The sequence below is a fragment of the Artemia franciscana genome, chromosome 11 (assembly GCF_032884065.1).
Source record: "Artemia franciscana chromosome 11, ASM3288406v1, whole genome shotgun sequence".
Taxonomy (NCBI): Eukaryota; Metazoa; Arthropoda; class Branchiopoda; order Anostraca; family Artemiidae; genus Artemia; species Artemia franciscana.
The window spans coordinates 7,881,615-7,902,791 of NC_088873.1; the positions used below are offsets into that span (position 1 = coordinate 7,881,615).

General features: G+C 36.3%; 1 protein-coding gene across 3 annotated transcripts in view; it reads left to right on the plus strand.

Annotated features, from left to right (window-relative positions):
- Positions 1 to 20,709, plus strand: part of LOC136032751 (sodium- and chloride-dependent GABA transporter 2-like) — a 122,821-nt gene extending 102,112 nt beyond the window's left edge. Inside the window, exons 11-12 of one of the 3 annotated variants that reach the window (XR_010618777.1) lie at positions 14,460 to 18,971; positions 19,028 to 20,709. The gene's annotated coding sequence lies outside the window, so the exon portion shown is untranslated. Of the gene's footprint in view, positions 1 to 14,459 lie in introns of all 3 variants that reach the window. The other 2 variants (XR_010618775.1, XR_010618776.1) reach the window with 2 other exon arrangements.
- Positions 20,710 to 21,177: the final 468 nt, after the last annotated feature.

Consider the following 21,177-nt stretch of genomic DNA (forward strand, 5'->3'; position numbering starts at 1 on the left):
TTTTTTGTTAAGAGCACTCATTCTTGAAGCCTCGAGAAAAAGAGTTAGAAATTAGAGTAAAAATCAGGATGTCGAGAGGATGGCAGCTCCCTCGTGTGTAGTTTTATGCTATAAGGACTCGCTTATAAATATTTGCTCTGCACAATAAAATAAGAAGTTCCTAAATAGGAATAAAAAGTGTCTTTGAAAAATTAGGAATTTCGAATATTTTTCCTTTTGGCAGGTAAATCCGTAATAAAAGGCTTAAAATAGATCATACAAAAATGAGTGAAATAACCTTATTGATCTTAAACAGTAGGTTCATGCAAAAGGATATACCTTGAAGATAATTTTCATTTTTGTTTCGAGGAGGGTCGACTTTATAGGCCCTTGTTTTCTCTCTGTGAAAGTTTCAGAAATCAACTCAGTTTACCCTAAACCGATATTAGATTGTGTCCAGACACCAAATGACACAATTAGATAAGGATATTACTTCCCACCAGGTCGGCCGCCATCTGATATCCCCTTCTGGACAATGACTTGATACCAAGAATTCAGGGCGTGCCTTTTCTTTTTCCACAAAGGTCAAATCAGTCTCATATTCCCAAAAAGGCAGGGCTTGACCAATCGAACTCCTGACAATGTTCGACCTGACATAACACCTGACAATGTTCGGTTTAAAGTTACATTTAGAAAAAAAGAATTAATATGCAGGTTTCGTTTTATTTATTCATGTGCGGCGAGCCAAAATCAAAAAACGCCTTAATTCAAAAACATTCAGAAACTAAATTAAAAAACATTTTTTTTTTAACTGCAAGTAAAGAGCGACATTAAAACTTAAAACGAACAGAAATTATTCCGTATATGATAGGGGTTGTCCCCTCCTCAACGCCTTGCTCTTTACGCTAAAGTTTTTTTATTGTTTTAAAAAGTAGAGTTGTGACAAAGAGTTAAACTTTAGCGTAAAGAGCGGGCCGTTGGGGAGGGGACAGTCCCTTTCATATATGGAATAATTTCTGTTCGTTTTAAGTTTTAATATCGCTCCTTACTTGTAGTTACAAAAACTTGTTTTTTTTATTTAATTATGATACGAAGAAACTAGTGAGATTTCCAGTAATATTCAAGAAGCAAGTTTAATTTTTCTGGTGTTATCTGGCAGTTTCCAGTAGCTATTGTAATGTTAATGGACATTTTGTACATTAATTCGAAACGTTATTGTTCTTTGAAACAACAGAATAATATTCTTGTAGATTGTCTTTTTTTTTTTTAACAATAATATGCTCCTAGGAAACAGCCAGAGGCAGATTCGGAACTTAAAAAAAATAGGTACTATGATAAAAAGAAGAAAATTTCCTTAGAAACTTGTGAGATTTCCAGTAATATTCGAGAAGCAAGTTTAATTTTTCCGATGTTATGTGGCAAATTCCAGTAGCTATTGTAATGTTAATGGATATTTTGTACATTAATTCGAAACGTATTCGGAACTTAAAAAAATAGGTACTATGATAAAAAGAAGAAAATTTCCTTAGAAACTTGTGAGATTTCCAGTAATATTCAAGAAGCAAGTTTAATTTTTCTGGTGTTATCTGACAGTTTCCAGTAGCTATTGTAATGTTAATGGACATTTTGTACATTAATTCGAAACATTATTGTTCTTTGAAGCAACAGAATAATATTCTTGTAGATTGTCTTCTTTTTTCTTTTTTTTTTAACAATAATATGTTCCTAGGAAACAGCAAGAGGCAGATTCGGAACTTAAAAAAATAGGTACTATGATAAAAAGAAGAAAATTTCCTTAGAAACTTGTGAGATTTCCAGTAATATTCAAGAAGCAAGTTTAATTTTTCTGGTGTTATCTGGCAGTTTCCAGTAGCTATTGTAATGTTAATGGATATTTTGTACATTAATTCGAAACGTATTCGGAACTTAAAAAAATAGGTACTATGATAAAAAGAAGAAAATTTCCTTAGAAACTTGTGAGATTTCCAGTAATATTCAAGAAGCAAGTTTAATTTTTCTGGTGTTATCTGACAGTTTCCAGTAGCTATTGTAATGTTAATGGACATTTCGTACATTAATTCGAAACGTTATTGTTCTTTGAAGCAACAGAATAATATTCTTGTAGATTGTCTTCTTTTTTCTTTTTTTTTAACAATAATATGTTCCTAGGAAACAGCAAAAGGCAGATTCGGAACTTGAAAAAACAGGTACTATGATAAAAAGAAGAAAATTTTCTTAGAAACTTGTGAGATTTCCAGTAATATTCAAGAAGCAAGTTTAATTTTTCTGGTGTTATCTGACAGTTTCCAGTAGCTATTGTAATGTTAATGGGTATTTTGTACATTAATTCGAAACGTCACTGTCATTTGAAACAACAGAATAATATTCTTGTAGATCGTCTTCTTTTTTTTTTAACAATAATATGTTCCTAGGAAACAGCAAGAGGCAGATTCGGAACTTAAAAAAAATAGGTACTATGATAAAAAGAAGAAAATTTTCTTAGAAACTTGTGAGATTTCCATTAATATTCAAGAAGCAAGTTTAATTTTTCTGGTGTTATCTGACAGTTTCCAGTAGCTATTGTAATGTTAATGGATATTTTGTACATTAATTCGAAACGTCATTGTTCGTTGAAACAACAGAATAATAATCCTGTAGATTGTCTTTTATTATTATTATTTTTTTTTTTTTACAATAATCTGTATCTAGGAGATAGAAAGAGGCAGATTCGGAACTTAAAAGAAATTACAAAAAAACTAGTTTTTTTAACTGAAAGTAAGGAGCGACATTAAAACTTAAAACGAACAGAAATTACTCCGTATATGAAATGGGTTGTCCCCTCCGCAATCCCTTGCTCTTTACGCTAAAGATTGACTCTTTGCCAAAATTCTGCTTTTTAAAACAATTAAAAACTTTAGCGTAAAGAGCAAGGCATTGCGGAGGGGACAACCCATTTCATATACGGAGTAATGAAAAATAAAAATTATAAAAATTAAATAAAAAAAACTAATTTTTTTTAGCTGAAAGTAAGGAGCGACATTAAAACTTAAAACGAAAAGAAATTACTCCGTATATGAAATGAGTTGTCCCCTCCGCAATCCCTCGCTCTTTACGCTAAAGTTTGACTCTTTGCCACAATTCTACTTTTTAAAACAATTAAAAGCTTTAGCGTAAAGAGCGAGGGATTGCGGAGGGGACAACTCATTTCATATACGGAGTAATTTCTGTTCGTTTTAAGTTTTAATGTCGCTCCTTACTTTCAGCTAAAAAATTAGTTTTTTTTATTTAATTTTTATCTTTTTTTATTTTGTTAATACCTCGCTCTTTGCACTAAATTGTAAGTTTTGTCCCAATTCTTTAAGAATGACTCCTGAATCTGAGAGGCCGTAAAGTAAATAGTTGAAATTACTAAAAATACTATAGCATAAAGAGCGAGGTATTTATCTCCTCCTAAATACCTCGCTCTTTATGCTAAAGTATTTTTAGAAACCCCTCATATTCGTAATAATATCTGTTCGTTTTAAGTTTCAATGCTACTCCTTGCTTTCAATTGAAAAAACTTTTCCATGTATATTTTTTCATTTTTTTATAGTAATTTTAGAAAATCCTGCGCCCTTTTCATTGAATTTCTGGTCCCCCATGACATATTTCTCCAAGGAAAGATCCTCCCACATAGCTCCCTTCCCTCAATCCCACCCCCAAAACCAAAACAAATTCCCTGAAAACGCTGTACACTTCCCAGTAACCATTATTATATGTAAACACTGGCCGAAGTTTGTAACTTGCAGCCCCTCCCCCAGGGACTGTGGGGGAGTAAGTCATTCCCAAAGACATAGTTATTATGGTTTTTGACTATGCAGAACAAAATGGCTATCTCAAAATTTTGATCCGTTGACTTTGGAGAAAAAATGAGCGTGGGAGGGGGCCTAGGTGCCCTCCAATTTTATGGGTCACTTAAAAAGGGCACAAGAACTTTTCATTTCCGTTAGAATGAGCCCTCTTGCGACATTCTAGCACCACTTGGTCGATACGATGACCCCTGGGAAAAAAAAAACAAATAAACACGCACCCGTATTTGTCTTCTCGCAAAAAATACGAAATTCAACATTTTTGTAGATAGGAGCTCGAAACTTCTACAACAGGGTTCTCTGATACGCTGAATCTGATGGTGTGATTTTTGTTAAGATTCTATGACTTTTAGGGGTTGTTTCCCCCTATTTTTTAAAATAAGGCAAATTTTCTCAGGCTCGTAACTTTTGATGGGTAAGACTAAACTTGATTAAACTTATATATTTAAAATCAGCATTAAAATGCAATTTTTTTGATGTAGCTATTGATATCAAAACCCCGTATTTTAGAGTTTTGGTTGCAATTGAGCCGGGTCGCTCCTTACTACAGTTCGTTACCACGAACTGTTTGAAAGAAAATAATTCGGTATTTCGGGGCTTCTGACATTATTACTCCTTTGCGGAAGTTAGGCTCAAAATTGGAAAAGGATTATATTTTTTCTCTGGGCCCCTTCCACCTCTTAGTTCGTTTATTTTTCCGTTAGTTTTCACCTGTTTTCGCTTTATAGTTGTGTTATCTCTTAGCAGTTCTTTCGTTAGTTGAGTTATGGTTGTGGTATATACGTTTTATCGCTCGTATAGTTGTGTTATTTTCAAATTATACTCCATAATAGAGAGGCTCCGAACACCCAGCATTTGTATATTAAGCTCTGAATTTGACGTTTTTTTCTAACGTGACCAGATTCGTCCTGCGCCCTGCGCCTTTTTCATTGAATTTTTCTTCCCCCTGGACATATTTCTCCAAGGAAAGATCCTCCCACATAGCCCCCTCCCCTCAACCCTACCCCCAAAACCAAAAACCCCCCCTGAAAACGTCTGTACACTTCCCAATAACCATTATTATATGTAAACACTGGTCGAAGTTTGTAACTTGCAGCCCCTCCCCCAGGGACTGTGGGGGAGTAAGTCATCCCCAAAGACTGGTTTTCGACTATGCTGAACAAAATGGCTATCTCAAAATTTTGATCCGTTGACTTTGGGAAAAAATGAGCGTGGGAGGGGGCCTAGATGCCCTCCAATTTTTTTGGTCACTAAAAAAGGGCACTAGAAATTTTCATCTCCGTTAGAATGAGCCCTCTTGCGACATTCTAGGACCACTTGGTCGATACGATGACCCCTGGGGAAAAGAAAAGAAAAAAACAAAAAAAAAAAAAACAAACAAACAAATAAACACGCACCCGTGATTTGTCTTCTGGCAAAAAATACAAAATTCCACATTTTTGTAGATAGGAGCTTGAAACTTCTACAGTAGGGTTCTCTGATACGCTGAATCTGATGGTGTCATTTTTGTTAAGATCCTACGACTTTTAGGGGGTGTTTCCCCCTATTTTCCTAAATAAGGCAAATTTTCTCAGGCTCGTAACTTTTGATGGGTAAGACTAAACTTGATGAAACTTATATATTTAAAATCAGCATTAAAATTCGATTCTTTTGATTTAGCTATTGATATCAAAATTCAATTTTTTAGAGCTTTGGTTACTATTGAGCCGGATCGCTCCTTACTACAGTTCGTTACCACGAACTGTTTGATAGGTGTGTTTTCTGGCAGTTTCGAACAGCTATTACAATTTTAACGAACATTTTGTACATCAGTTCGAAATGTTATTGTTCTGTGGAGCAACAGAATAACAATCTTGTAGATTGTCTTTATTTTTGAACAATGAGCGTACCTAGGAAACAGCAAGAGGCAGATTCGGAACTTATAAAAAATGGATATTTGTTTATGATGTGCTTTTAAAGCGGGGATTTGATTACAGTAATGCAAGTAGTAGCTTCCAGTCGGTATACTGACGGAAAGTTAAACTGGCCTCAAGCCAGAAAGAAAATCCCTCAGAAGCTAGTGATATTTCATGTAAAATTTTAGAAGCAAGTTTAGTTTTTCGGCCTTCTCTGGCAGTTTCCAATAGCTTTTTTTGAACAATGATCTGTAACTAGGAAACAACAAGAGACAGATTCGGAACTTAAGGCATGCATAATTCAAGCATCCACGGAAACGGGCCACTTTTCTTTAGTATATCTTAACCTTTACGGTGGTTATATGGCTCAGTGGCTCAGCTTATGTGGCTCAGTTTCCACTGACGTTTTCACTTGATTTTGGAAAATTGGCTCCAACCTTTTCCACTCCCCCCTCTCTAGGATTTTTAATAAACTACGCCACTGGTTCTACACCAAAAGATGAAGTTCTTAGGAATCAGATAATGCCAGTCTTGTGAAAACATGGTATTACAAATTATTTTAACTTTCAAATGGCTATAAGCCTTGGGACATAAAAAAAACTATAAAAAAAATCCAGCAATGACTGCACTTCTGGGTAGTATGGCGGGAGGGGAGTTTCTGGGATCTAGGTTTGCTTATTTTGAATTTCCCAGCAAAATTCGGCGTCTGTTCCTTAATTTTGTTATCAAGTGTTTTGTCACATTTTCTACCAAAATGCGAGATCGCTGCGGAAACAAAAACAAAAAGGCGTCTTTTAAAGTAGTGTTTCCACAAGCTTATATCGGGACAGGTTGTTCCCCTGTTAGTTCCCCTGTTGTTCCCCATTAGTTGCAACATTCTTACAAATTGAAAGCTAGTTTGTTGTAAATTAAAATGGCAAAAAATAGTAAGAAACACCACGCCAGGTGAATAAAAATTTCAATGTTCGGTGTGATTATTATAAATTTTGGCAGAAAAAGTAGACGGATGTAGAACTCATTCTTTTTGAAAATATTCTTTCTAAATGATGCCCTCTCCCGAAAGTCAATCACACTGCCCTTTCATAAATTACACACATTCCTAGGCCAGCTTGAATTTCCAATATACTAAAAATAGTTTTTATGCTCGTGTTAGCTAAGGATATTTATGGCGGAGGAATGGTTATTCAACAACTTCAACACCGCCATCGGTTTGAAACATATTTTTAAGTCTGATGCAGATAATGGTAATTCAAACGGCCTTATATGGTGTCTATGGAATTTTTTAGAATTTAAGAAATTATTGCGTTGAGGAATTTTTCCCTCAAGCAAAGTTCTATTGATCGGGTCAATCTATTTCCCCCTGTCTTGTTTGGCTCCAAAATATTTAACGGAGTCAATTGTTTTCAAAATATAATAAGTCGTCTTTTCCCCTTCACAGAAAAGTTGAAAATTTGAATATATTTCGAAAAAGATCTTTCTTCTACAAAAATTTACTTATTCAAACCAGTCAAAAACTCAAACCAACATTCTTAATTTTTAAGCTTACCTTCATTCCAGTCTATGGATTAACAAAGCTGTACCACCTAAGACAGGAAGGAGATTGTCATCACCGTTGCATTGTGACAACTAAAACTATGCAATTTTAGTTTAGCGTTTTCTTTACCAGTAAAGAAATTTAGAAATAAATCAAAGTAATTGATAACCAAAATCCCATCTTGATCGATGAACAGCTTGAACTCAGTTCTTGGCTTCCAGTGCAGAATATCTTCATTAACCATCACCAATTAGTTTTATTATTAACTTAAAAAAGTTTAACAATCAAAATGTTTACCACATTATTACAGTGTGGTTTGATCCCACATCTCCATTTAAGAAGAAAAACCTCTTAGGATATTATAAAAAATTCATGTATGTATAATGTATTCATGTATGTATGCATGTATAAGTGTACAGCGGTAACTAAAAAGATTTACGGAGGTACCATGAGCTACCCTGGTCACTACTCTTGCTCAATGTAGCTATCACACACAACCTTCATCACATTTTCTTCTCTACAGAAAGTCAGAATCATATCTATTGAACTGTGATGAATAAAATTATTTGAGAACTACGTAAGTAAGTACGTAAGTAAGTAAGACGGCACGAGACCCTTAAGGTCCAAACCTGCGATACTGATCTCCGTTTCGTGGCCCTTCAGCCAGGAAGTGCAATGGGGGGCTGGGGGCCAACCATCTTGTGCTTCTACACACCATCCTGCTTACCTTTCCCCAGTTTCTCCAGGTACCCATTTAGAGCTGGGTCGACTTCGGCTGAGCTTACAGAGTCACGCCACTGACCCGTTTCCCAAACTAAATAACTGGTCACAACTGGGATTGAACCCGTGCCCCTTGGACAAAGAATTCCCACGCCAGCGCTCCAACCACTATTTGAGAACTAATATACCGTTTGTTAACACAATATATTTTATATATCTACCTATATATCTGTTATATATCTGTTATATACAGATATGTCATATGTTGTATATATATATATATATATATATATATATATATATATATATATATATATATATATATATATATGTAACAGATATGCTATATATCTGTTATATATCAATAACGTATCTACTCGAAGTTTATGTTTTGCAATATACTGCCGGGTAATGTACTTGACTACTTGTAAACTTAGCCATATTAATGGCTCTGGCAGGGTTCAGGGATTATATCCTTAGCCTCAATAGAAGAGTGTCAGAAAATAAATAAAATTTTAGGATTCTTGATAATGCGTATAAGTGTATTGTTCTTTGATTCAATGAATATAAGACTGAGTTTTGGGTCTATAATATCATCTCCGATTGCTTGTTAAATGTCCAACTAGGAGGAGATATAAGGCTAGGAATAACTGAAGATGAAAAGGTGACGCTGGGTAACAAAAAGATTAATTAGGTGAATAGCTTCACTTGCTTTGGCAGAATTATTAATAAAGACGGTAGGAGCAGTGAAAATGGTAAAAGTAGAATAGTCAAGATTCAGGGTGTTTTATCAGAATTAAAAAAGTTTGGAAGAATAGGAAGATAAATCTGCAAACCAAGATTACAGTTTTGGAAGCTACAGTGATGACAATGGTCAAATATGGCTCTGAAGTATGGACGCTCCGAAAAGCACATTTTTTCCAGAGAAATTGACTACGGATTTTTCTGGGTACCCGGCTGAATAACTGTATTTCAAAGCCCGGCTGTACGAAAAGTGTGGTTCAATCCTGCTTTCTATGGCTATAATGAGAGAAAGGTTGAAATGGCTAGGGCATGTTCTGCGGATGAAGGGTGACAAATTGCCGAAGATCGTCCTGTTTGGGCAGCCCTCTAGGGCTAAACGGAAGTCAGGTCGTTCGTGGTTGGGATGGGAGAATGTCATAAAGAAATGTTTAAAGGAAGTGTAAAGAGGGAGGGTTTGAATAAACTGGGATGAAGGAGAAGTTTGCGTGGCTGTGTTGACCTCAGGTGGCTTGGTGCTGCAGTGAGGTGTCAGTAGTAGTTGTAGTAGTAGATGGGCTATAAATCTGTACATCACGGTTGCAGCGGTAGCTACAACCTAGTAAAGGCCAAACCACAGCCCATAGTAACCAAAAGCTAAAATTAGCGCTTTGAATAGAAATGCCTAGTGAAAAACAATTGCCATTTGACACTGACTTAGGTATGATAACTATTATTTCGGTTTGTCTTAAAATTAAAGGTTTATTGCGAAAAGAAAATTATGGTGATTTCAAAAAAGCCTGAAAGCCCTCAAAGATGGCGTCAGATCGAAAAAAAAATACCATTGAAATCAGCGGGGTCGAAAACCTCACACAAGGAAATTAATACAAGGAATTCCCCCCTCCTTGAACAACAAGGAAAATCACTTTTATGCATTGGTAGCACTGGATGTGTCTCCCTTTTTACGGCACTTGGTATTTACTAAGTGACAAATAGCAATCACAAATTCTGTCGGTCTGTCTGTCCCTGTTTTGCTAGTTCTGGTACTTCGAGATAAGCTAGGACGATAAGATTTAGCTGGCGTGTCAGGGACCAAACCAGATTAAATTAAAAATAGTTGTTTCCCTGATTCGACCACTTGGGGAGGAGTGGGGACCGTTAATTCGGAAAGTTAGAAAATAGGTACTTTTAACGTACAAAAGGGTGATCAGATCTTGATGAGATTTGATATTTAGAAGGATATTGGGTCTCAAAGCTCTTATTTTAAATTTCGACCGGAACCGGTGACATTGGGGGAGTTGGAGCGGGAAGCCTGAAATCTCGGAAAACACTTAGAGTGGAGGGATTGGGATGAAACTTGGTGGCAAAAAAAGTACAAGTCCTAGATACGTGATTGACATAACCGAAAAGGATTCGCTCTCTTTGGGGGAGCTGAGGGGGGAGGGTTAATTCGGAAAAATTAGAAAAAAATGAGGTAGATTTTTAACTTACGAACGAGTGATCGAATCTTAATTAAATTTGATATTTAGAAGAACCTCGTAACTCAGACCTCTTATCCTAAATCCCGACCGGATCCATTGTCACTGGGAGGAGTTGCTGGAGGGGGGAGGGTGAACCGGAGATCTTGGAAAACGCTTAGAGTGGAGAGATGGGGATGAAACTTGGTGTGAAAAATAAGCACATGTCCTAGATACGTTATTGACATAACCGGAAAGAATCCGCTCTCTTTTTTTAGAGTTAGGGGGGCACCTAATTCGGAAAAATTAGAAAATAGAGGTATTTTTAGCTTACAAACGGGTGATTTGATCTTAAAATTTAATATTTAGAAGGATCTCATGTCTCAGAGCTCTTATTTTAAATCTTGACCGGATCCGGTGACATTGGGGGGAGTTGGAGGAGGAAACTGGAAATCTTGGAAAACGCTTAGAGTGGAGATATCGTGATGATACTTGGTGGGAAGAATAAGCAAAAGTCCTAGATACGGGATTGACACAAACAGACCGGATTGGCTCTCTTCGGGGGAGTTGGAGGGGGAAATTGGAAATCTTGGAAAACGTTTAGAGTGTAGAGATCGGGATGATACTTGGTGGGAATAATAAGCACATGTCCTAGATATATTATTGACATGAGCGGACCCGATCCACTCTCTTTGGGGGAGTTGGGGGGATTTAATAGTTTGAAACTTCCATATGAGCTAGAACGATGAAAGTCGGCAGGCGTATCAGAGACCAGACTAAATCAAATTAGAAATAGTCTCTTCCTCGATTCGACTATTTAGGGGGGGGGGGCGAACAAGATAGCTGAGACGAATTTTATTGGTCGATAAAACAAATGATTGTTCTTCTTAAGTATGGCTCGTGGTCCTGGGGTATGATTTTCTCTTAGGGTACGAGAGGTCTCAGTTCGAATCTCGGACCACCCCAATTTTTACATGAAGAAGATCTGAAACTAGATACGTGATCAATATAGCGATCGCTGAAAGTTGGCAGGCATATAAGAGACCAGACCAGATTAAATTAGAAATAGTCCCATCCCCGATTTGACCATCTGGGGGGAGTGGAAGGACGGTTCATTCGGAAAAATTAGAAACAATGAGGTATTTTAAACTTACGAACGGGTTATCGGATCTTAATGATATTTGATGTTTGGAAGGATATCGTGTCTCAGAGCTCTTATTTTAAATCCCGACCAGATCCGTTGACATTGGGGGGAGTTGGGGGGACTTAAAATCTTGGAAAACGCTTAGAATGGAGGGATTGGGATGAAACTGGGGGGACATTGGGGGAGTTGGATGGGGAAACCGAAAATCTTGGAAACGGTTAGAGTGGAGAGATAGTAATGAAACTTAGTGGGAAGAAGCTCTTGGCTCTTCCGACCTCGCCACAAGTGCCATATGAGCTCTTGGCTCTTGTTTTTTTTTCAGCAGGTCTAGCGGGCTGCCAGAACATCATAGAGAGATGCTTAATGGCTCATTCAAAAACTATTTCGCATATCTACGTGCTTTTTTATAAGTTCCATCATCTGCAAGTTCCAAATGGCACTAAAAACGGCACTTTTGGTGTCGTGTCTGAGGTGGAAAAGCTTGGGCTATTGGGCTAGCAGAACTATAAGAGTATGCTTAATGGCTCATTTGAAAGCTATTGCTCATATATACGTGTCTTTTTCTTCGATTTTACTATTCCTAAGTGCGATATAGCACTGAAAACGGTACTTTTGGTGCCACTACTTAAGTGGAAAGACTCAGAAGTACAAAAAAGTGCTATTGTAATAGCACTATATGCCAAATGATACTAAAAATGACAATTTTGGTGTCATGCCTCAAGTGGAAAAGCTGGGGCTATTGGGCTAGCAGAGATTGCAAGAGTAATGTTTAATGGCTCATTTGAAAGCTATTGCTAATATATATGTTTTTTTTTTCAATTCTACCATTCGTAAGTGCGATATAGCACTGAAAACAACACTTTTGGTGGCACTTCTTAAGCAAAAAAACTCTTAAGTACAAAAAAGTGCCAATGTAATAGTTATATTCCAGAGCTTTTAACTGGAGGTTTACAAGAGCCCTCCCGTAAACTTCCCCTCCCAGTCGCCTTAGTAATTTTCATAAATCGTCTGCTCATCAGTAAGCTGCAGAAACATTAGCAGGCTACCACACCATCGTACATAGATGTTTAATGTCTCAAGTAAAAGCTATTGCTTATATTTACTAGGTTCTTTCAAATTTTACCATCTATTAGATTTCACAGATTTCAATATGAACTAGTTTCTGGGGAGAATTTGGTTAAAATTTATATTTCTTCTTCTTTTTTTCCAGGCCTGGCGGATTGCTAGAACATCATAGAGAGATGCTTAAGAGCTGATTCAAAAGCTATTTCTCATATGTACGTGGCTTATATAAATTCTGGCATCTACAAGTGCCATACGGTACGAAAAAAGGCACTTTATGCCGTTTTTCAAGGGGTGGGGATACCGGGCTACCGGAACATCTTAAATAGATTTTTGACAGCTCATATAAAAACATTGCTCATATCTACCTTCATCCTATAAATTCCATCATCTGGAATTTCTCCACCAAATGTCACAAAAACGGCATTTTTGGTGCCATATCTAAAGTGGAAAAGCTGGGGCTAGTTGGCTACCAGAACTTTTTAGAGTGATATTTAATGGCTCATTTGAAAACTTTTGCTCATATCTGCGTGCTTTTTATCAATTCTACCACTCAAAGTGAGATATAGCACTGAAAACAAAACTTTTGGTGTCTCTTGAGTAGAAAATTTTGGTAGCATAAAATGGTATCATTTTCTTAATGATGGTCCAAAACCCTTAACTGGAGATTTGCAAGAACACCACCCGCATGTTCCTCCTCCAGGCCCCTTTAACAGGATGCATAATTAAAGTCCTGCAAACACCAATATATTCAACTACTAGATTAGAGGCGTGATTCTATTAGTAGAGCACTGGACCTCAAATTAGATTATCTTGCGTTCGATTCCAGCTTGGATTTTTCTTTTTTTTAATCTTTTATTATGACTACTTTTCAGATAATCCACTATTTTTGCAAATGTGATGCAGTCATTTTTAAAATATACCCGTGAAGGCTCATTTTAAACCTATTACTCATATCTACGTGCTTTTTATCGATTTTGCCATCCGTAAGTGCCATATAGCACTAAAAATAGCACTTTTGGTGCCACTTCTTAAGTGGAAATTTTGAAAGCATAAAACAGTACCAATTCAATCCAATTGTAGAGGCGTCTTTTTTCCCCTAGATTGGTGATAAATTAAAAATTACATTAAAAAAACATCGCGGGGGGGGGGGGTTGATATGGTCTTGATGCTAATATGCTGCTTTTTTATACTACTGTAAAATGTAACTACACTATAAAAAAAAGTAATAATTTACGCTGTTGGAACGACTTTTGGGACAGCCGTTTTTTTTTTTCAAAATTTGATTTACTTTAACTTATCTGCTGCTATAAAACTACAATTTAGCCTCGTATTCTTAGTAACGAATAGTTGGTTTTCAGTCATTTCAGTAAAAATTCTTAAACTACGAATTTTATCCTTTCAAGCAGCAAAAATTATTGATGACAATAATCTCAATTTTATGATGCAAATTTTTTTCTTTTTTTTACTATGCAAGTTGAACTCAAACTCGAATTTTATTATATTTTTTATACGAATTTTTTATACAAATTTTACACATATTTTTATACAAAATTTTATACAAATTTTGTTATAACATTATAAGCAAACTTTAAAATTTGGAAACCGCAGAATATTATGTTAGAAGGGAGACTATTATAGAAACTCCAATTTTAAAATAAAGAGCCTTTATCCATACTATTATATTTTCCCTCTTACCGGCTTCGGAAAGACCCGAAATATAAATAAATTGCTACAAATTAAAAATGTGGTATTTTCCTGCAATTTGGTTTACTCGTATCTCCCTCTCTGACAAGTATTTGTAGCCCCTCCTCATTCGAAAGAATCCGGTGGATCCCGTCTCAGCAATTTTACACACTTTTCAATGGACGATACACATAGGTTTATTCTTGGATTCTATGATCTTAACATAGAATTAAATAAAAAGCTAGTTTTTTCAACTGAAAGTAAGAATCACCATTAAAAATAAAAATTAAGAGGAATTGTTACTTATACGAGGGGATTTGCCCCCTACTTAATACCATACTTTTCAGGCTAAAGTGTTATAGTACTTTTAATAAATCTTCTTATTGCTCTAATTAAGCGACCCTTGTGTTTCAGGAGTCGTTCTTAAGGAGCTCGGACAAAAGTCAAAGTTTAGCGTAAAGAGTGAGGTATTAAGAAGAGTGAGGTATTAAGAATTTTTTATTTAATTTCTCATAGCTTTTTAAATATTATCGGGAAATCTGACTTCCTCTTCACGGAAGAATCCTCTAGATACTTCGAGCCCAGTGAAAATTTACCCCGTACAACTACCATTAACATCTCCGCATATAAAACTGAGTCACCAAAGAGAAAGTGAGATAAATAAAAATAATTTTATACGGGAATTCTGGCAAAATCACCCAGTGAATAATATCGCCAGAAAAATTCACCCCCTGGAAACTTCCCTCCTCATCGAAAATTATCCCCGCGTTGCCCCTTGCTTACAGTTCGTTGCCAGAACTGTTTGATTGTATATAGTACCAAGATAAAGAACCTTATTAAAGATTATTGGATTATATTTTTTGGAGGGGGAGGGGTACCGAAAAGTTTAAAAATGGATAAAAAATTATTTATGTTCATTTTTGTTATGTTTTTATGAGTCGGACAAACATTGCAGGGGAGAAGGGTTCAAACTTATTAACCCTCCCTCTGGATACGTCCTTGCTGCGATCCAAAATAAAAATGTAATATCTGCAACGGTGGAAATAAAATCAGATACTTACGCCGACCTCTTTTAATCTGAATTCCAGAGTCAGGAATTTTAACTGCGATACCCAAGAAATTAAAAGGTATCTAAAACCAGGCATACCGATTACTAATTTTGTTATCCTGAAATATCAGTAAGGTAATATAGATGGCATGGTAGACCCCAGTATAAATGGTAAACCCCCAGTATTCCGCGTATAAATTACAATTTCTCTATGTATAAATAGAAGAAAATTGGAGACAGCACTTCGTTGATATACTCCTCCAATCTATCCCCAATTGTCAAAAATATCAATTTTGAATATCTATCGTAATATCTATTTTATTTTTCATCTTTTTAGCGTACTAGAATTACTAAACTGCTATCCCAACTTCAAATGCTCTTAGTTCCAAAATTAGCAAAATACGAAATTAGCTGATTTCTGATCCCAAAAGAGTAATAACCCGGGAGCCAAAGGCCTGATTTTAGTAAGAATCATTATGTGCAGAAACAAATTTTGTTGAACTGTAACTTGCAACTTAGCATGGAAGCCAATAACAAAAACTGCATTTTGAACTAAGTTAAATGAAAAAGAAGACATCTAGTAAGTTTTAGACACTACTAATCGACACAGCTGAATAATGAGCCTTTCAGATGCTTCAGACAAAAAATTTGATCTAATATTAAACCATTTATCAATGTCTCGAGTTTTTTTATCTTTAGATATATTAAAAAGCGTTTCCTCGTTTTTGCTGCATTGTTTTGCACCAATTAATTGCTTTTTTTTCTTATGCATACCAATGATCTGCGTTGTGGTACCGACCTCCTGATTGGATGCCTTCAGACGGGAGCTCAACGTGGCTGGGGGCGAATCATCCCACGCTTCCTGTGTTTTTCTCCAAGTTTTTTCCAGGTGCCCAATTAGAGCTGGGGCGACTCTGGCTGAGCTTACAGTCACACTATTGACCCCGTCCCAGGCTAAAAAACCGGCTTCACCCAGGATTCGAAACCCCTGACAACAAAACTTTAAGTCCGGAGCGCTAACCATTCAGCTAGGACGAATCATTTACCTGTTTTTTTTTCTAAAAAAGTTGAGTGTTTAGAGAGGTTGAAGAAGCTCGAATAAAAGCTATCTACAGGAAATATTTAAATACGATTTTAAGTACTCGAAATCTAACAGATGAATGTTCGAGAAATATGGGTTAATCTTTTCTTTTATGACTACAATAAAATCTTGAGACGGTTAGGTCAAATTTTACAAATTAAACATAGTAGGCTGCCGAAAATCGTACTTTTTTGGGATCTATTTGGGAGCCAAACGAAAAGCAGGACATCCTGGCATGGAATGGGAAACGACCCTAAGAAAGGAATTGAAAGAAATAGGAACTTTGGGAGAGAGAATAAATACTAAAGCTTTGAACAAATAGGGGTAGAAGAAAAGCGTTCTCCAATGTGTTGACCTCAGATGGCGTCCTAGGGCTGCAAGGAGTTGTTAGTAATAGTATGTAATTTTATCTAAACGGTTAGAATATTCATAAGAAGATAAGTTGATTAATAGTAACACATTCATATTTATTGATATATTGAAAACATACCAGGAGAAGCTTATGAATCTGGGCAAACATATTTGATGTTTTAATTTTGTATGCCTTGTTCTAGATATATATTTATATAAAAAGAAACACACACATATACACACATACAATACGAATATATAAACTCTGTGTCGTTTGGCATATAAAGAAAGAACATATTGGTTTGTTCAAATTTTACTCTGAATATTTTATTATTTTGATTGGAAGAGCAAATCGGCTTCGGCTTCTACTCTGTTTGCTTCGCCAAAAATTCATCAAGGCAAATTTCTGCTGACATTAAGCCTTTCACTTGCCAAGGTGAAAGGTTTATAGCAAACAAGGCTATAACCCCTGCAATAACCTGTAAGATATTTGGACAGCCCTTGGCTATAATTTAAATTTATTAAAAGTGATATTATCGCAGGAAATAAGAGCTTCATTGGTTTTCTTATATTCACAAAAAACTAGAGGGAAACTTTTAAATTTGCCTCGAAAAAAGGCTCTTATATTTCAAATTTAAATACCACTTATAAGCGTGTAAATGACCTAGTTTAAAGAATAACTGATTAGTTATTCTTGCATGTGTGTTTTTTTTGTTTTGTTTAATTTCTTCTAGTAATAAAAAAAAATTATTTTATAAAACAGCTACCACTATAAAAGAGGCAAACAAAATTTATCGACGAAAGCTTCCAGATATGTTTTCAAATACAGAGCCAGGGGGAGGGGAGGCTGGTGGGGACAATTCCTTCTTATATTATTGCTAAGAAACCCTAGAAAAATCGGAAAATGATGACGAATGGTGAACTAACGTTTTGATTTTTAGCCCCACCCCCCAAAAAAAGTATGCTTACTCTGACCAAGGGTTTCCAACTGCTTGCGGTCAGAACGAGGAAAAATTTAAGCCCAAAAAGATTAATTTTCACTGAAAAAGAGTGAATTCAAAAAATTTAATGACTCTCACGCCACTTAGAAATTACCATAAATTATCCCCGGACCATTAAAATATTTCCTGATTTTTTTTCCTACATTTAAAATAAAAAGTTAGAAGGGCTCCCTACTTAAATATACCCCTATGAGTCGCCCCTATATAGTGAGTCGCAAGTAGTCTTAGTCAGAGTCACAAGTAGTTGCAGATACAAGTAGTTACAGATGCGGTCGCAGTCAGGTGTAGTTGTATTCTCAATTGCAACTACCCAAACTTGCCATTACAAGCACTTGCAGTACAAGTAGTCGCAGTCACGGTTGCAAGTAATCGTACTGAAAGTGGCAAGCAGTCATAGTCAAAGTCGCAAGTAGTCCACAGGTGCAAGTAGTTGTAGTCATAAGTAGTCGCAGTTGCAGTTGTAAGTAGTCGCAACATTCCCTCAAGTTTCACCTTAATAACCTTAGCCTTTTGGGAGATACCCACGATCAAACATTAGCCCCTCTCCGAACGATAAATCCTGTTTGTAAACAATGGGCAAGTTGAAAAATTTACAACCCATGTTCAGGGTGCTGCAGGGGGCAAGGCATCCCCAGAAGTAAATATATCAGGGGGCCTTTTGACTACATTAGACAGAATGGCTTTTTGAAATTTTGATTAGTATTGAGGAAGGCGAGGAGGGGCATCAATAATAGATGATAGGGGAGAGGTTGTTTGCCCCTCTGATCACTTTTTAATATCCTTCTCAGCATACTTTGAAAGTTTCAACCTCAGTCGTTGCTTATATACTGCTGAACCGCCGTTTTGACAACCAGCAAGCATACAGTATGTTTTAATAAACACCTCCGCTCAATACTTCCTGATAGTTTTACCTTAAAATTCTAAAGCTTCGTGGTGACCCAGGATCAAATATACACCCCCCCTCTATTCCCAATAACAAGAGCTATATATAAACACTAGGCGGCTTGCATATTTGGAAGTCCTTGCTCTAGGGACTATGAGGCGTCAGGTCTTCCCCAGAGGCATAATTGTTTAAGCTTTAGACTTTTTTGAACTAAATGGATTTCTCAGCATTTTGATCGGATATCCTTGTGGGATGAGAAAGTAAAAAGGACTTGGGGGGATTTTGCTTGCCCTCAGATCACTTTTGATTTTTATGAGAGAGGTTAGGACTTGATTTTTATGAGAGAGGTTAGAGAGTATTAGAACGAGTTTCCAATCGAATGAATTCCCTCCGAAGTTTCTACGACCACTTCTTCCGTTTGAAGGGGCTTTATGGGAAAACAATTAAATTTGTTGAAGCCCTATGACTATTTAGTATAGGCGTCGCTAGAGCGTTGCCTCTGATATAGAAAGTACTAGCTTCAGCTGCCCATTTGGACCGGTAACGCCAGTGTATTGACCAGGTATGGAGTTATGGCACCCCATGGTATTGACCAGGTATTGACATGGCATTGACCAGGTATGGCACTGGACGCTGTCCGCGAAGAAATGAGACGTAGTGCAGAAGAAATAGCGGTTTAATTTTGAAAGCGCTTTTCTACATGCATTCTTTAAGTGTTTAATTGTGTTTATTATCTTCTCCTTTTTTTCATTCTGCTTGATCAGTTATTTCACTTTTTGTATTATGGTTGGGAATACAACTATACATACGCAAAAAATTAATTGAAATTTCTCGTTTCATTAGCTAAGATATTCCATGTTTTAAACTTTTTGTTAATAAAGGAAAAGGTCAGGACGCTGTTTGAAGGCCTCTCGTTCTCTGGGCCTCCCGTCAGACCAACCAAAAATCCTTGCGGAATTCCTCTTCGACATAGGTGTAACTTGTTTATCTGTCTGCTAAAAAGCTGGATAGGGAAGGAAAACAGGCGAGTGCTGGGGCACTTTGTACTTCCTACAGTACAGATTGAAAGTACTTCCGTTATTCTGCTTCAAAGAAGGCGCAACCAGGGCTGGATTTAAAGCTTTGACGCATCTAGATCCGAGTTTTTTTTGCCGCTCTGTTTTTGCAAGGTTTTCGGGGTTATTCCCGAAAATTGTATGATAAAGGCATCTGTATGAGAATGGTTTACAGATAGAAAAAGAGCAAGAGAGAGAGAGACAGTTTCTCTTTGATTTTGGCTCTTGCCTTCCCATTATGGATCTTAATTTTTTTTATCTCCCTATATATGAAAAATACACAAAGCTTTAATGTAATCAAGCTATCTAGTCAGAGGAATAAATGCATTATTCATGAGATTACATTTAAGATTCGGAGCAGAGACTCGAAGTTATCCCTCCCTTGACATTATTCAGAGCAGCTAAATTGTAGAAGACTATTAATGTTCTGAAGAGCTGGAACTATAATTGGAACCAGAAAAAAATAATTAAGACGGCATATATGTGCCAGGAATCTTTGTTATTGTTATTATGTGAAGCTGATTGTTGTTTAGGCGCAATTGTTGTTTAATGTTGATTGTTGTTTAATGTGCAAATTTACAGTATATTATTTTTCTGATGTGTTATCGTTTTAATATTTCAAGATAAGGCATCAATTTTGATGTCGTTCGATAGCTGAAATCCAGTTTTATCAATCTACTGCATTACATTTTAACCTTTGTTTTTATTTTTTTTTCGATTAAAAAGGAACACTGAAAGGGCAAGAAAAAAAAAACAGAAATAGGACATTTTTCCCTGTATTTTAAGTAATTTTGGGTCATTGTCTAAGATATGAAGAGGTGATTCTAGGTAACGAGAAGACCGATCCAGCGGATAACTTCACTTACCTGGGTAGTATGAGAAGCAGCACTCTAGCCTTGCCCATAATAAAGAGCCAAATATAAAAGTAAAGTAAACAAGGTGTGTTGGTCTTTACTCATAGTAAAGAGTAAACCAAGCTTCATTGTATTAAATTGATTTATTAGTATATTTTTTCCAGAGCCATTTTACATGCAAAAGGTGGCCGTAAAAACTTTGAAAAGGGTTAGTTCGGTCAAAAATTGAATATTCTAGCGTCTGTTTTTGAGGATTTATATTACAGAAGAGGTTAACCCAACACCAATATCTCAGACTGCTGGGAATCATTACCTCCCCGCCCAAGAGACGGGGCTGAAGTGTTAATTTTGGTTTTTGTGTCCTAATCTGAGTAAAGTGTCATTTATTGGACACTACTTTCTTAAAATTTGATCAGGCTTGTAAGGTAATTAACTGTTTATAGGACAGTACCTTTTACAATAAGGTAACGTAAGACACCAATAGTGACGGCAAAATTACATTTACGAGGTCAATAGCAACTACTCTTTTCTTCCTCAGTGGTTTAAAATTATGAAGAAGCTTAACGGAGATTCCCTCCAGACGCAGGTGCTATTAACTTTCTTCGAGATGCAGGTGCTTGTTATATAATAGGAAGTGTTAGTGTTCACGGCTCGCCAAATCAAGATACAAACATAGATGTTTTTCATCTATAGATCTACATAAATCAGTTTTTTCTTTGATTGCTTAAAAATCTAGGGATATATGGGGAAAAACCTTCAGGGGATGCTAGTCAAGATGCAACCGTACGTCTTGCGTAGATATGCACTATGACGCTGGTGCTGTGGTAGGCTTGTCTTCTTTTGAATACTAATTTAAAAA